This window comes from Glossina fuscipes, unplaced genomic scaffold, assembly GCF_014805625.2.
Source record: "Glossina fuscipes isolate IAEA_lab_2018 unplaced genomic scaffold, Yale_Gfus_2 115, whole genome shotgun sequence".
In the NCBI taxonomy this organism is placed as follows: Eukaryota; Metazoa; Arthropoda; class Insecta; order Diptera; family Glossinidae; genus Glossina; species Glossina fuscipes.
In genome coordinates this window covers 168058-186830 of record NW_023998458.1, presented here as the reverse complement: position 1 = coordinate 186830, position 18773 = coordinate 168058, and the positions used below count along the sequence as shown (strand labels likewise).

General features: G+C 34.1%; 1 non-coding gene across 1 annotated transcript; it reads left to right on the top strand.

Annotated features, from left to right (window-relative positions):
• Positions 1-16477: 16477 nt before the first annotated feature.
• On the top strand, positions 16478-16674 carry LOC119640182. The gene has a single exon (XR_005247613.1). It is a non-coding gene; the product is annotated as a U2 spliceosomal RNA (small nuclear RNA).
• Positions 16675-18773: the final 2099 nt, after the last annotated feature.

The following is an 18773-nucleotide window of genomic DNA, read 5'->3' as shown; positions in this document are numbered from 1 at the left end:
CCAACCATTACCATGTTATGCGGATAGGGTACACCTGAATGGTTAGTCACTTAAAGAAGAAAAAATGGATAGAAGGGGGATTAAGGTCAATTTCTGAGAAGCCGAAAATTGTGCCATTCAAAATTCTTTAAGAAGTCTGGCTTCAAAAGGCGAAGAAAGTATATCATTTCTTTGACATGTTGTCCTAACTCGAAACAAAAATATAAAAAAATGCATTTTTTGAAATTAATGTAACAGAGTAGATTGAGTAGCCGAGTAGATAAGAACCTCGACTACCAAGTCAGTGTTCGCGGATATAAATGTCAAGTGCGGTAGACTTTACTGTGGTTGTAACTATGGCGAGTGCTTAGTCGTTAATGACATAATGCTTATCCATTGACCCACTAGGCTGCGGTCTACCTCTCCCTATTTCTTTCCCTTTGCTTTCTTCTCCTTCCTGACAGTCACCGTGCTACACGGTGCAGTTGCTGCAGTTGCTCATTAATTACCAATGATTTAATTAGTTCGTAAGGAACCATATCGCACCCTTCAAAGATTTGATTCCTTCATGTGGCCCTCGCCGGACCAAGATGTTTGGAAAGTCATGTGAGCGATGCGGTTTAGTCATGAGCTTGAATTACGATTAGACAGCCATTCCTTTTTTGGTCGCGACAATGTGCCTTCTCGCAATACATTAATTCTTTACGACTTTTGTATGAGAAACCCATGTCCAGACGTGTCGTGCCCTTCTTCTCGCCCTGTTTACCAGGAATACAACTCATGTCTTTGGCCCTTCTTTCGAAATTAGCCTGACTACATTGCTTTGACTCGATCAAAGCGATGAAATCGAGGCGAGCAGCGCTTTCTTTGCTCTACACATGCGATACAAAGGCGGGTTAAGTTTGTGCAGGTGTATGCAACACCCAGAAGGACTTGGGATAAAATCGCCTTATATTATTATAAAGATCCGTGTGTCACTCCGTCGGCTTTGTTTTTTTGTTTCTTTTTTTTTCTTCAAGCTTGGCATACTGACGTCTTGTCAGTCAATGACGAACGCAGTTGCATATGATTGGTAGCGGATCGCTTTTTTGACCACTTTCCTTATAGCGCCTTAAAAAATTTATTATATCAGCAGTTGTAGGTGTAGGGTATTTAGGGTGGTCCGCGACCAGCGATAGTAGAGATTACTTTTGAAGGTGTTTGCTTGGAACTTATCATAGGTATCGAGTAGAGTGGAAGAAAACTACTTGTAGAAGTACTCGTTTGGATAAATCCATACAATTTAAGTGCAAAACCATAACACCGTTGGAATCGCAACATTATGTGGGAGATATGCTGTTTGCGTTTGTTTTCAATTCGAAGACCAGAAGTTAAATGCAAGGAAAAAATTCATTGTAACAATTAATCTTTACTATATATATAACAAGTCATCAAAAATTCTCTTTTTTATACCCTACACCACTTGTGGTACCGGACATGTTATGATAGTGCGAACGTATGTAACACACAGGAGGGCTTCACATAGATCCACTTTTATTAAATCGATCAATTCAGAATCATTTTCTGTCTGTCCGTCTGTCTGATGTCTGCCCATGTATTTTCGAGATATTTCGATGAAACTTGGTACACTGACCTACTTTGGCCGAAGAACGAACATTGGTGAAAATGATTCGGATTGGTGCAGTTTCTTGACCACTCTCTATATAACGCCCTATACTCAAAAGTCGCCATATGGAGAAAAATGCAATTTTCAAAATTGTTCCGCAAAAGTAACTACTAAGTAGTAGTATTTCGGAAATTTAAAGTGGTATGAAAAAAAAGAAAAAATGGCGGCTGGGACAATATTTTGGACCCCGTCCCGTATAACCGATCCTGCGAAAAGTATAGGTGTAGCAAAAAGTTTAAATTTTCAATATTTCATTGTGAAAACTGGTTCATAACAGTAAATTGATAAAGAAATCTGCCTTATCGAATTTGGGCAACGTAGGTCTGTTTTTTATATACCACATCGTGTAAGGTTTCTCATGAAACGTAAACTCTTATATGCCGAAAAAGCTTAATTGCCAAAATTTTTATGATGAAAATTTGCACATGATAGTAATTAAAAAGAAAAAAATTAAGTGGACATCATTTGAACCATACGAGCCTATTTTTTGCCCCATTCCATGTAAAATATCTCATGATATCTTAATAATGCATAGGAGCGCTTCAGCAAAAAAAAATTAACGCTAGGGAATGTGGATCACATGGGTCCATTTTTTTTTGGATCTTTACGTATACAGACGCTATCACGAGACGCAAATTCTTATATGGAAAGAAAATCTAACCTTCCAATATTCAGGCTTTCATGGAAATAATGGGGACTTCTTAGTTTATTGTTGCCTAAACGAGCGAATAACTGTAATGTAGGGTGTGTAAAGGTCAGCGTCGCCCGACTATAATGATACGTTTGTGAAAATTTCCATTGCCCGTCCATATACGCAGACCTTATTGATTTTTTTCATTCACAAACTTTAGCGAGTAGAATATATTTCATACACGGTATTATGTTTTACATTTAGCAGATATTTTTTCAAAATCATTTTTAATGACTTTACGAGCAACGTATGTAACTAATCATAATTGGTAGAGATTAGATCATGAAGCGGGAATACTAAATGAATATGAACATTTACGGTTCTTTGTGATTTTGTTGCATTTATGTGCAAAACATGCTCATCACTTGCATGCGTTAATTTTGTATGAAACGCGGATGGCCCAAGTTAGTAATTAATTTGTTGAAAAATGTTTAATATCCTCGTACTGTAACTTCACTAACGGTATTTAGTTATTGACATAATGATTAAATTTTCTGCTTTTGAGGCGAATGCTCGCCCAATTCAATGCCATTTGATTATGATTCAGTTTCATTGACATTTATTACTGGATTTGATAAGCTGTATGTACGTACTGTTGAATATTTTATTTAAATGAACTCCTCAAAGCAAATAAATGGATGGAAAACAGTTTACTCAAATTCTTGCCCATACCCAAGAGCTTAACTTATATTCTCCAAATCCTTATTAAGTCCTGCAGTGAATGTCTGCCAAATTCACATTTGCTTAACATACAAAAATTTCCTGCGAATTCCGCTTATGTGATGACGTCTGTTATCGTATGTACAGTATAGATGTAGATATGTAAAGATGATAGCGGCTTCTACTTCCATGCTATAAAATGCTATAAACTCAAACGAAGCTAAACTTTCAAATGATTTAATCATGGTCATCATCGTACGTAATTATTAAGGGAATTCTGTGTGTGCGAATGTAATGCTAAACATTCCCCGCCACATATCAAGTTTTGTTTTTTTTGTTTTTAACATTATTTGCCTTCTACTGTGCAAGCTTTTTTGCATGACTCTTGTCTTAATCCTCCTGGCGCAACTATAATCTCTTCCGGACCTAAAGCAAAAAGGAAAACAAACGAGCATCGTTGATGAAATTGTCACTATTTAAAAACAAGGAAAAAAAAAGAAAAGATTTAGGTCAACTGACCCTTCCAACTCATTGTTAAATAGTCTACCGCTGCTGCATGCAATATTTTTACGTTTTTTTGGAAATGTAAGTCCATCACATGTGCATAGTAACATAAAGGAAGGAAGACAAACTCATCGGAATGTTATGCTCTATGGCCAACATACTATACGGTTATGTTTGTACAATGGTATGAAAAATTTGTGATGATATTGTATAGATGTGTACATATATACGTGTATATATGTATATATATGTATTATTCTGCTTGATGAATTTTCCACCTGACACATTTTATTTAATTGGTGACAATTCTGAGTATTATCTCCTTTTTTCATTTCTTTGCTTTTTATTCAGCGCTCGTAAATATATAATCGCAGCGTGGATATAAAGCTGAAATATTCCATTGAAAGCTTATTTTGTAGATTGGGTGGCAAGTTTTTTATTCAAAAAGTAAAATTAAATGCCAATGGATATAGACAAAAGTTCGTTCAGGTGTTTAGAAGATGACTTATAAGGGTGTGGTTTTTACAAATCCCATAACTTAGATTTCCTTGTGCTGAAAAACAAATTAAATACAAGTGTTGCGTTCCGCTTTCCTCTCCGAAAGAAGATTTCTCTCTCGATCTCTTGTTAATTGCATTAGTTTCTTCCACTTCTTTACATCTCCATCTCACATACTGCTCCATTATATCGAAGGGGAAAAGTGGGTTTCCGAAGCACTTGCCATGAACTAACAAATTTCCTAATGGAACCAGCACATACTTATGAAAGGATCTCATTAGTAGATGAATTAAGCTTCCGTTTTATTATTTAAAACTTTCCCCTTAAGATCACCATTTCCCCCAGAGAAATAGAAAAAAAAAAAAAAAAGAAAAGCGAAGAGAAGAGAACGAAAAATTTGAAATCTAAATTCTAATACCGATTATTAAAACTAGTCTGTCTACATATGTCAAAATTTGACGAATGTAAGTCGCATGTGTGAGCGGAAGCGCTCAACTGCATACAGCAAAAGGCTCAGAAGGTAGTGGGTGATGAAAACGCGTCTAAAAGTCTCCATACCTTTGGACATTGGCAATATTGGCTACGTTTTTTTATGTACAGGTGCATCTAGGGTGAGTGTTCTACAAAGAGAAACAAAAAAAAAAGATTCATTCATCAATTAAATCCTTTAACAGGTCTACGTCGCTTTCTCAGTGTCCTTGTCGAGTTTTCTGTGCGCACAACACACAACCTCGTCGTCCTTTTACCACATTGCCCTCCCTTGGAACAACCTACCAGCGGTCTTTCCCAATGTACCTGATGTCTCCTGTTTGAAATCGAACGGCCACAAACACCAACCCCTCTCTTCATCCCCCTTCTCTTTGTAGGCAAAAAAAAAGTAGCAGAAAACCATAGTGTCCTTGAAAACATGTCAACTAATAAAAGCAAAAGGCTTTAAAGTATTTTATGCTCATTACCCGAGATGAAAGAGTTACTTAAGTTAAGTATTTTCCGTCTATTTATATATAGACGGCTAATCTTAAGAAAAAGATTATGCTATACTAGAAAGTGATTCTGGCACGCACATACCTGTTTTGTTGTTATTATTATTATTATTATTATAATTAATTTGCCCAGAGAAATAAATTCAAAGACTAAAGACTCAAAGCAGTATAGTATATAAGGCTATTGGCTTTATTGAAAACTCTACCGCACTTGAGATTTGAATCCACAATTATTGGATTTTACTCGAGATCCTTTGCCTACTCCGCCACTCAGACCTATTATTTTCCTTGTTTTTTAACCATGTATACTTTTATTACATGTTCAATGTAAAACTTGATAGTTTTTAAATGAAAATCTTTCTCGTCAAACGGTTTATCTGTTATATGGTTTATCTATTATAATAGGATAAAAAAAAACTTTATACATAATATATAAGCAGAGGGAAAAAAGATAATAATTTGCAAACGATTAATGAAAAAGTGCCAGCGGATGTTAAGCAACCAAAAATATGTATTCCATTCTAAGCATCTTCGATCTGATTTCATCATTCCGATAATGGCTTCGATAGCTTAACAAATACTTTATCATCCGTTATCTCTCTTAGACATTGCGACGTCAGATTTCCCTCTGTGGAGATAAAAGAGAAGATGAAAAACTTTCGAATTATGATATTTTTTTCACATCGTGATACAATTGATAACTTTCTCTCTTAAAGACAAGTGGTCTTACGCAAGAAAAGTGTAAAAGCTTGCTTGGCTCGAAGATGTTATAGAAGAGATTCCTAAAAAAAGGTTTATAGCGTGTTTTTAAAGATTTGCAACTTTCCCTTCAACCTAATACATGAAGTTGTGGAAGAATGGTGAAGAAAGTTTAAAGATTCGCAATTTTTAATATCCGCTACATATCGTACAGCCGCCAATCAAAATGAATTTTAAATGGCATCGTTAGTTTTTCAAATAAAAAGGAATGAAGTCATGATAAATATGTATAAATATCCGGAATGTAGCCAATGAAGAATCGTAAGCAAAGAAATGGCAAAGAATTTAAACGTAATGGTATCGAAAAAGAGCAAATTAAGAAAAATCATATAATTTACACAACGATGTGCAATACGAAATGCCGGAAATTCAGATACATATATATATATACATATATATATACATATATATATATATCGTATAATGCATCGTTGATTGCATACATACGTGCATACATACGTATATAGATATACATATATGTGCGTTAAAAGCCGGTGGTGATGGTAACATTACATTATTGCATGATTTATTGGTGTCGATATGCTTGGTTTAACAATGAAAGTTGTCAGTCGGTAAAGCGCATGCAGTAAAACATCGCTAGGTATAACAACAATAAAATCATCATTGCTGTTATCATCCTTTACTAACTATCATAGCAACCAAGGCAATCGTCATCACTCAACATTAGATCCTAAGCATGAGCGCAACATCATTGCAATGACAATGAATGTCAGAACGAAAAGTTAGCAAAACCAATATAGATAAGTATAAGCGGCGCAGCACCAGCGCAGCCAGTAGCGGCAACATTAACCAAAAACCTGATGCGATGCTAGAACGACATCAAATCAGGTTATGGTGGAGGAGGAAATGGAGGAAAACAAAGAAAAAATGTTTAATACACTCTCGAAAACATTTTCTTACTTGCTCTGTCTGCCTCTATCGCTCAAATAACGGCACTTATACATCTATATACATAAAAAGTACATAAATTTTATACCCAATGTTATGCTAAGCTCTTACTTACTTTCCCACTAAGTAAAAAGGTGGCTCAATGCTCGTTACATAAATGTAGAAGGTTTACATTAGCCCTATTACCGCCATCGAATGCTTGCACATTTCTTTTGCTTCTTTAAAAAAAAAAAAAAAAAAAAAAAAAAGAGCAAAAATACTCTGACAAACAAATGCATAAATTCCCAGAAAACTCTATGTGTTAGCGTAAGAAATGAGAAAATAAAAAAATATCGAAAGCAGACGAGAAAAGTAAAGAAAAATGAAAAAAAAAAAAATTATAAAAAATGGAAAGAGCTGCTGCTCTGTTCTGCTGTTGAACGAAAAAAAAACTATAAAATTCAAATGTAAAGAAAAAAGAAATTTGTGGTGAAATAGCAATTGTTCTTGCATGCATTGCATTGCATTGCAATCATTGGATGGGAACACATATTGTGACATTAAATATTAATCATGATATCTCGTTGTTTTCTTTCTCTCTTTTTTTTGCCAAATTTTTTCCCTACGATATAGGAAAAACGAATGATGACCAAATAACAAATGTTAGTTTGAAGTTTTTTTCTGCAAAAAATCTCTCTTTTAAGGAAAGATTAAGTATTAAACTTATTATTTTAAGCTTATTCTTGTCGTTCGCATTAATAGAGAAAATGTTAAAATTATTCTCACTGGATTCTTTTGCATACCAATAGGATGGTGAGAAGTTTCTTCGCAGGAAACGAATATCCATTAGAAGCGAGAATTTTTATTCACCAAAAAATGAGAGGTATGTTCATTTTGTCAAAACGTTCGCAGCACCCAAAAGGAAGCTTCAAGAACCGCGCAAAGTCTTCATATATTCTTGATAACTATCAAATTCTGAATCGATTTTATCATGTCCATCCGTCCGTCCGTCTGCTCGTCTGGGTAATGTCTGTTACCCACGTTCTCCTGGTCGGGAAAATTTCAAATTTGGCAAAAACAATGGAAGCTTTTGCATGTAGGTTGATATTTATTTATTGATGGGCCGAACCGACACGCCTACAGAAGCATCTCCGCTTTCCACAGGAAATAGAAAATTGGTTTTTTGGCTCATTAGTCATAACCTACAGTAGAGAAATCAACAAAATTTTAAACATAAAAGCGATGGGCCACGTCTATCCCATATCAAAATTTATTTTTTTTTTAGTAGCAAAAGCAAGCTTCAAAAATCCGTTGAAGTGTATAGATTGTTGCCTAGTTTCAAATTCGGAATGCCGTTTATACGTCTCTCCATCTGCCCAATATTTTTAATATTATTTATATATTTTCAATTTATTTAGACCAAAGAAACAAGTTGTACGATAAAAATTGAGTGAGCATGTAGCAATTAGAACTGTTGGCTCTATTTGTTAACGACGCATCTTTGTACTGAGGAAGACATGATTAGCTTTCTTCTAAGATTAGACTTTACTTCTTATTGCTTTGTATTCATAAAAAAGAGCACATCTTTAAGAGAACTATGGATCTATCAGATGGAGTGCTTGCACTTCCTTTCGAAAGTAAGACAGACTTGCAGTGATGTATATCTATAAGGCTCATCCAAGAAGACCATTCAAGTAGAACGCATTCAAGCAACAACCAACGTTACATATCATCAACGTGGTAGAGGGCGCCATTTTATCGAAAACAAATGTTGTCCATATAAATGGCATCAATGCCATCAGGAAAAAAAATTTGGTCAACATACACTCGTGATATTGCTCGAACCAATAGCGTTTGCCTGCATAAAAGTAAGGTCCGAAATTGCCGCTCGCTTGTGTTGGGAAATCTATTCGGCTATTGCTCTTTTTATTTTTGAATCCTCAAATCGGACTGTTTTGCTGGAAAATGAAACTCTCCTCGTTTAGGATAAATGTATGCTACGTCACTTGGCATACAAGAACATATTAAGTTTGTGCCGATGTATGCAACACTCAGAAGCACTTGAGATAGATCCGTCTTTTGTTATATCGACTTCTAATCACTTTCTAAGCTTGTCTGTTCCTCTGTCACTTTTTGGTTCTGCGCATTTTAATGGAATTTTGGTACACTAATGTGCCCAAGTATGAACGCTGTAGAAAGTTGTTTGTATCGGATAGCTTGTTCAACCACTTTCCACATAACACCTTACTTTGAAAAGTCGATATATGGATAACTGTAGGGCTATGTCGGGTATTTAATGATAGGCCGAGCCACACTATGGTGTCTTTACCAAAAACACCCTAATCTTTATTTGCCAATTGTAATTGCGATGACAATTGTGTCATGTTGACGTTTGCAGAATGGCGCTAAATGTAAAATGACACCTCTTGTTGAAAGGTCTTATTCAAGGAAACTGCCGTCAAATATTCAACTACTTGTTAGAAATGGTCTCCAAAAAAAAATTTACTCCCACTTTTTGCTTTTATTTGATTAAAAGGAAAAGTTTTTTTCGAAAAGCTCACGCGAATTGAGATTTGCTTATAAAGAGGATAAGCCGCAAATGTCGGTAATTTTTCATGCGAAACCATCATCGTTTACTGGTATTTATAAAATATCAGGGAACGAAATCTTGCGAAAATTAGTGTACCGTCACAAATCTCAACCCAATCTGTTAAAAGATTTCGCTTAATCCGCGATAGGTTGCATTTAGGCACTATTCAATCATCCTGCATGCGTGTTCATGCACGCATTTTTGACTGTCAACTTTGGTGTCCTTTGGCGAACACTTCTTCTAAATGTAATTGATGCTCAATAACACTATCCGATCTGCACTCTTTCATTCATTTATTCGAAGATTATTTTCAGAGGTTATGTTTGCCATATTTACAAACCGGATATGTTATTACTTTAAATTCTGTTTTTATGCGGATCTTAACTTAGTTGTTCTTTCTCGGTAATCTGTTCTAATAACGTACTTTATGGTCTGAAAACTTATATTTTGCATTTCCAATGAATTTCTATTCATTTCGAGCTTATATGAGGATAACTTTGTGTTATACTAAATTACCATAAATGATCTATGTAATTAGTTTATTTAAATTTCACATTTATTTTCCATTGTCAGTATTCAACAGCAATTAATTCTTTTTATGAAAAGTTGACTAATGCTTCATTAAATGGTTTCATAATTAATTCATACATTTGTTTATCCAACCACGGAAAATAAAAGTGCAATAAATCTGTTATTCTCTTTGTTACGCATAAAAGTTGACATTAAAGATATCATGCACATTTTCGTCTGAATCGTTATCCCAAATTAATTTACTTACATTGTTATGTCGGTCCATCCGTCCGAAAGATAAAAGCCACAAAAAAAGAGATGTAAGACCGAAATTTGCAATACGTGCCGAATCGAATTTTAACGGATTAAATACAAGCTTCTTTTTATAGAAAATAATGGTACGAGAGAGGGGCCTGGAATAAATACTAAACAATTTCTTTAAGAAGCGAAGTATTTAGAATTCGGCCCCTACAGCACATACAGAGTTTTTTACTTGTTCCTCTTGGAATAGGAAACACTTCAGTCTATGATATGTCTATTCTTTATGTGGTTTATTTATGGCTTGCTTTTGTTTACTGAAATAGCACTTCAGTAATTTATACGGTTGTGATCATTGGGCAAAGAAACCCAAAAAAAAAAAAAAAAAAAAAATGAAAATAAAAAATAAAATATGTATAAAGAAATTAAAACAATTGTCAACGACAACGGCAAAGAATGCGTTTGCACAGGAAGCCCTACGGTTTTGCATAAAGTCTTTTGTTTGATTAAAATAAAATTCCGCTCTCAACAAAGGCTATGTGATAAAGCTCACGTTGAGCACCTCAGGGGGTCTTTTAATTATCTTGTTAAAGTCATTACAAAATTCACTTTTTATTGTTATGCATTACTACTTGAATCCCTTTTTTTTCTTAATTATTATTATCTCTACTTCTCTACCGAGAAGCAAATAAAAATGTGCGAATCTAAAGCTTACAAACAAATTGCACTTGTATTGCATTTCTTAATGTACATAGTGCTGAAGAAACCTTTTAAGAACTTTAAAAAACCAACAAAAAAGGAATAAATTCTTAAAGCAGTAAAGATTAGAACTCTTGTTTTCATTTTGGTAAATAACGTTCTTAAAGATTCACATAAACACACGTACAAGCGTATATATATGTAGAGAGAAAAAAGTAAGCGGTATCGTAAAGTATTTTAAGTTAAATACACTTTACTGTCGAAGATTAACACAACACTTGGGTTCAGTTTTCGTTGAAGAAATTGTATATAAAAAAAAGCAAATAAGTCGTGACCGAATCTCTAATACCCATCACCGTTATTCTAAAAATTACAAATAAGCGAACTACATTTTCATGTCTCATAATATGTAGTTGACACATAGATGATGCTATAGTTGTGTCGATGCGGCCACTTGCAATACCAACTTGCGTGCAAAAACTTCCATTGTTTCTGCCAATTTTGAAGTCGATAGCTTCATTTTTGCGGCCAGGAGAATGTTTACAATAGACATTACACAGAAGAACAGACGGACAGACAGCCACCCGGACAGACTAAAATCGATTCAGAATTTAATGTTGATCAAGAATATATACATATTGCGAGGTCTCTGAAGCTTGCTTGTGGGCGTTGCAAACGTTTTGACTAAATGAATTCACTCCTCATCCTTCGGTTATGGTTATAAAAAGCCCGATGGTCTCACAGACTAACCTATTATATATTTGCTTATAGCTTATGACAAAGATTTTATACTCAAAACAGAGAAACCCATTAGTTTAAAGTGGATGGACAATCTCTACAGTAGCGCCAGTGACGAGAACAAATAAAGTAAACTTTTTAGAAAACGCGTAAGCAAAAAGGGAAAAGAAAGGAGAAGTTTGAGTTGAGACTTTGCAACAAACTTTTCCTTTTAGGTATAAATTCCAAATTAGTTGGATTATAATTTGCTTAAACAAATCCCTTTGTTATTATAACTTGTTACTAGAATAAGCTTTAAAATTATATCTGCAGTACTCTTCACTTAATAACATACAAAGCTTAAGTGAAAATTTGAGTATAATTTTTTGCTGAATGAGTTGACTTTCAGTTGTTCACATAAACTGCATTAGTCAGAAGTTCATAGATTGTTTATTATGAATACGCTATTACTGAGTTTGCATAGCTAAGCAATTCGCTTAACTTCTCTGCACATCGGCCGTAATAACTTTTTCATAAGCTTAACCAAAAAATGATTTAGCCTTCAGTGAAAGAAATTAAACAAAGTATTTTAGTATAATTTTAAGTCCACAGACTGTACCTTATTCATTTTGTAGCTATTTGTCGTCGTAAGAAATTAATAAGACTAAACTTAACTAAACAGTAAGTTAACCCTCAGTTATTGACAACAAGAATTTTAATGAGCCATTCCTTAATTATATATTTCATTTTCACTGCCTACATATTAGTTACACTGAGCTTCAGATATGATTAAATAAAAAGTAAATTAATCTTCAGTTGGCAACCTAACGTATTTCAGCGGGAAGTTTACAAATGGCTTTTCCTTCCCGTTCTTCGCACTTTTTTACACGATTAACGGAAAAGATATTTTGATATATCAGATACCGATTCATGCAAATGTTGCGAGAAGGTGAAGAAAACATTACAGCGTGTCTTGTGCAAATGCTCGGCCATCCGGGCTATTAGATACCAGATGCTTGGCGAATGTCGAACAACGCTTGGTGTCCCGAACATAAGAACGTGACGCGATTTTTTTAGGTTACAGTGCGGATTGCTCACCACTTTACAATATAAACTAAGAAGATGATTTATTAGGGATCTAACATATTTTAATGGAGAGCTAATAGGTTGCGCACTGAGCGCATTGAATATAGAGGAATGCTTTTAATAAACATGCCTTAGTTTTAGCACTAAAACAAACTTTTCTCGAATCCTTGAATGTTTGCAGAAGGTTTTTCAAAGAGTCCTTGCCTAAATAACTCTTTTATTTGTTATCCATCACTGACTAAATCTTTAGTTAAACTTTAACTATATCTTTAGTCTTGTTACTCTCTTATCATTTCTAGTTGAAGATAACTTATTGTACAAGAATTGGATTTTATAAAAATTTGTGTGACGTCATCAATTCGTTAAACCACGCCCTGTTTACCTATTTTTTAATAAGAGAACTAAATAATAATTTCTTTGCATTGACATGTAGCAATCGCATTTTTCGACAAGTAATATTCAGACGTGCCTTCAGTTCAAAAATCAATAGTCGAGTCGTCTAAAATTCTGAAAGGATTTGTATGCATTTACATCTATAACTCAGCAAATGGTTTGATAGCTTTTCACTCTTAAGTAATGTTTTTCAAATAATTGCTACGAAAATGATGATGATTTAGTCCTTTCTCTAGGAAAACAAATTCTAAAGAAAAGAGATAACCGAGTAGACATTCATGACGCATTTATAACAATTGAAAGAAATTTAGCGGAAAAACGAGAAAACGGTTAACGAATTAAAAGTGTCACGACGAGTTTAGGTAATGGTAAATGGCATGTAAAAGGGGGTATAAGCAGAATATTTGCGGAAGGTAAAGTCAGTCGAATGTGAGTCAATAAGGGCGACTATCTATTCTAAAGGCTTCAATTGCAAATATTCGAACGGACGAGACCAAAACAAGAAATGAAGCGTTCTAAATATATGTTGCTGTAAATAATTTATAAAAAGATCTCTTAAGAACTGTAAACAAAAATTATACTATCCCAAAAATCGTAATTCGCCTGTACGTACTTAAACCCAAAGTATATTTTTTTAATATTAAAACTCAAATTAAACCTTGGTTAAGCCCAACACTTTCAAGGTAGATCTGGCTCTTAAAAATTACCGCATAATAATAACATAAAAAATGATTTCTTGCAGATGTTATTTAATGTCGAAGAAAAAAATGAATCCATCCTTGTTTATAGCTTCAATTTCTACAAAACTTTACGCTATTAGCTCAGGTTATGTTGTTCTTTATATGCTTTTTCTCTTAACTGCGTCTTCTTCTTAGCTAAAGCAAATTGAGGGTTACATTGTGAATTATTTATGCGAGAAGTACTGTGGATCGCATATACATATATATTCGGTAAATAAACACGTTTACTAAATTAAAACCTATTAAAGCGTAAATTTTAAACTTTTTGTTTTGTTTGTCCGTTTCAGAAAACAGGCAAAGTAGTCTCAAATACTGAATGTATAGTATTATGATGGCGAAGGGTTGTTATTCAAGCGAGCACGTATAGCGGGCATAGATAATTATGTTCCAGGTAATTTGATAATTATTTTTGCCTTCTCTAAAGGCCATTCAACTTAAATGTTAGTTAATTGATATTATTTCACTTGCGTTAAGTAAGGAGATTATCGAGCATGGATGAATTTTTGGAAAACATTTAAAAATAACAAAATAAACAAAAAACGGTTGTTGACAGCGACGACGGACTTTTGAATATTTTATACCTTTCATGACGCAATGAGTTTCGCAGCCTCGATCTATTATTTAAGTATTAACACACATGGGTCTTTTTGGTTAAAACAAATCAGTGTAGCAAATCTCATCAAAATATTTATTGTAAACCGCAATCTATAAATTGAACATAAGAGTCAATATGAACAGATATTAGACAGGTAGATAAAAAGATGAGCTTAAAGCACTGTTGATGCAATCAAAACAGAGGGTCTACTTAAAGTCGCTCTGGCTGTTGCTAGACCACACAATTGGTGTAGGATGTAATTATAATAAGTTAACAGAAAATCTTACAAATATTGTCTTAGGGTTGAGTATAGCCTAATGAAAAGAACGCTTTCAGTAGATAATGGGGGATATTATGGCAAGTTGACAAGCTGATGATATGTGCAATACTGCTACCTCTACATCAAGCTTCAAAGTATCATATGTATATGTTTCTAAATGTATTAATCATAAAAAAAGCTTAATAGTAAACTGAAACCAAACAAATAAAAAAATTATATTCAGTCATGTTCGAAAGTTAGCGCAAGAAAGACTAATAAACAGGGGACTTTACGAGCATCGAACAGAAAATACAGAAAGCAAAGGTATTCTGAATCATTTTTAAATTCTTTCGGAAATTTCTAGGCGATATATTCATTTTCGCTAACAGAGGAATGTTTAGCACAGATATTACACAGTTGGGCACACGAACAGATGGATATGCTTACGTGCAACTGGCCAAGAGTTTACATATTTTATGGAGTTTCTAAATCTAGCTAGTGCGTTATAAATATTTTGGAAAAACATGAAATCATGATGCACTGTAGTGGGCGTAGACGTGGTCTTGACAGAATACCATCCATAGAATATAAGTTCAAGCTTTTATATAATTATCTGCCGTAGTTTATGCGTAATGGGTAAAAAATCAATTTTTTATTCCTTGTGGATAGCAGACTTGTCCTCAGTTTACGCACTGTACTGTAGGCATCTCCTACGACCGATTAGGTCCGTATTCAACACCAAGGTGCGTACAAGAACTTCCAATATTTGTGCCAATTTTGAAATTTTTGCGCTCAGAAGAATGTTTATAACAGACATTACACATACACACACACACAAACGGACCGACATTTGATACCGATGAAAACGTAGGGTACTTGATGCTCCACTGTACCTCTCACACTTTGTATTGTTTTTCTTAACCAGCTGCCAGTCAGTAAGAAAAAATTAAAGCACAATAATAACAACAAAAATAAAATAACCATTTCATAAATGTTATGTAAATTAGTCAAGCGGATCCGCAGATGGTTCGAATCGAACTTTATATGGGGATAGCAAGGCAAACGAAAGTTCATCGAAAACAATTTGCAACGTAATAACACAATGTTTCTAATTTGTGAGTTAACAAACAGAGTAATAGGAAATTTCTCTCAGATGTTAACGCACTTGTGTCACCTTACGAAAAAAACTTTACAAATAAAATAAAAGCTTTTGAACATAATGACTATGGCAAAAAGATCAATGACATGAACTACGACAAAGATTTTCATTCTCAGTAGAACCAATTCTCACTACATCGCTTACAAGCATTCATCTGCGAAAACGAACGAATGTGTTTACTACTAGTACAGATTACTATTTAATTATCTTCAATATCGCATTTATCTAAGGTTCGTAATGCAAACAGTTGCTTTACTATTTTCGGAAGGTATCCGGTTTGTCATTCCATATATGTAACAATCGAAATGAGCACCGAACAACATACAAAGTATATATTCGAATAGATTAAATTTTTTCTCTACTTAACAGCCGCAAACATTACGAACAAAATCTACACATACAACGTATGATGTATTTTTCTCGTAGAAATAAACTGCAACGAACTTTCTTATCGCAAATGCCGTTCGTATTCAATATACCATTTAATGATCATCTGATAATGATCATTACACGTCGACTAATATTTCTGTTCGATTCAAACATATTAATCTTATTCCCTATGTAAAGGTTGTAGGTGATTTAAAAATCGATCGAAACTTTCAACCTCAATGTTTCTTTTCATTGCTTGGTACTATAGCTAATTACTCTTCGTTTATACACACATTTGCAGTTATTATTAATTCATACATGTTCGATTTGCGTTCAAGCGAACTGCGACTGGTATGACTGACTGGTTTTAGTTTTTCTTTATACAGTTGATGAGATTGTATTAAAAATGGCTATAATTCTCAAATGGTTTATGATTTTATAAGTTTAAGTAGACATTGAAAAACTTTGCAATTTATCGCTTCTCGGCCTTATGGCTAAGATCAAAGTGTAGTATCTGTTCTTATCAGCTTAACATCTGATAGCTCCTCCATCGGAGGACAAACAAATGTTAAACTTATTTTTGTGAATAGACGGAATGTTAGGGGCTTGCTCCACTTCTGTCGCGGGTTGGTCCGGTATTGCAGTACTGCCGGATTTCCGGCCCAATTAATAATAAATATTAAAATATCTGTAGAAAAGATGGTAAATGGTTGGAGTGCTTTTAAAGCAATGGTAAGGTAGTTATTTCAAGACAGAGGGGAACTGTGAATTTTTCACGATGGTTAGAGGGAGAAGGAAGAAGAAATTCCATACGCGTTTTTCGGACTTTGCTCTCTTTGTTCATTCACCGAAAATGTCACTGTACAAATTCTCTTGTTGACCGCAGTTATATTATTAAAAGCGTCGTCAACGCATTTAGTTGGTGCTTACAAATAATATAGCAAACATGGTGATTTCCCATGTAAAGTTCGATTTTGAATTAATGAATAATTAAACAAAATATTATTAATAAATATTTGCTTCTTTGTATATTTAGCCACTGTCCGGACTATCTGAACTGTCTCCGTGTTCAAAGAAAGTAGTCTTGTAGTACTCTCTCTCTATCTCTCCCTCCCCCTGTCAACCTCTCTCTTTCCTTCTCACTCTCTCGCTTGCTTAGTCTTTTTACATTTGCAGCGATCGCTGAAAAAAAGCGAAGTAATATTTCAGGTTGATAATGGTCGACTTTATATTGCAAAGCAAACCTCTATGAATCCCTTAGTCATGGCAAATTATTAGAATTACGTAAGCGACCACGTACTACACCACGAATATCCTACTTATGATAAAATAAAACAAAAACCGGTTTTTATACGATCACTGCAACGCATCATTTACTGTATTTAGCATCGTTTGCTGCAATCACTCTAAACAAAGCCTGCTTAGCGTACATAAATACATTACTTTTTAAGTCAAACGGGCAAATATTGGAGGACTGACTGTGTATTTCTTTGTCTCATTTCCTTTTCCATTTTGTGTTGAGAACCTTATCCCCTAGGGTATAAAATGTAATGGGTATTACCTGAACGAATTGCATCTTCTCCTTTCGACAGATTGTTATCAGATAAAATTATTTTCTTGTACTAATTACTAATTTCATCAGTTTTCAAACTTTTAGTTGACATAATAACTTCTACAGCAAACTGATGTCATATTTGAGCATAAATCTGATAATTTCCTAGTCTTCTGCTTATAAAAACATATAATGAATGAACTGAAATAATTGTTAATGTCAACTTTATAACTTCTCATCTCTCAGAAGAGTGCATCATGTGTAATGCATGTGTACCTATATACATATATCGATATATACGTATACACATAAATATGTAATTGTATGATAATCTTGCAATTCTTTGCAGAATTTCCCTTTAGCTTTTCTTCTAGCAATCTTTGTTAAGCTTGGCATTCATATAAAAGAATATTGAAAAATTGATTTCCTTATATGTTTATGCATGTGTCATATATATATATAAATATATTTATAACTTGCATAACATGTACATCACTCATGGACATCAGCATAATGATATTATTGACGATATTGGTAGTGATGAGAGTTAGCTGACAGTTGCAAGCATGTTGTGAACGTAAGCATATTTCTTTTCATAGCAAATCCATGCATATACTCTAAGCCCGTGTATGTGTGTGTGTGTGTGTGAATGCATGCATGTGTGTCCCAAAAGAAAGATGACAATCTTGCATGCATGCATATGCATTAAATTGGCTTTTTGTAGAGTTAAATTAAATTTTATATCCCATTTAAATAGAAAATATTGGCCAAGGCGGGCAAAGAGACTTTCTAATATCTGCAGAACGAGAGAATAAGTGAATGCTAGTGAAGAGGAAGACTGAAATTTTTACAATAGGAAATAAAAAAAATAAAAAAACAAAAATTGGTAAAAATTTTATTACATATAGTATCGATACAAACATTAAAAGGCACACACACATACACACACACGCGCACACACATGAGATGACATTCTGTTGAGCTTGTATTCTGACAAAATGCAAGCTTTTCAACATTATGAAGTGAGTACACATACGTTTATACATAACGTATATATGTCGATGCATGTATTGGCATGCGAAGGTTTCAGGCAAGATGCTTAACAATCAATTTTAAATGTTTTGCTGTACACAAACACACAGTATACGCATATGAAGGCAGCATACTTTATTACGTTTTTCATATCGTTACGTTTAGATAGATGTGCTTGTTTGCATG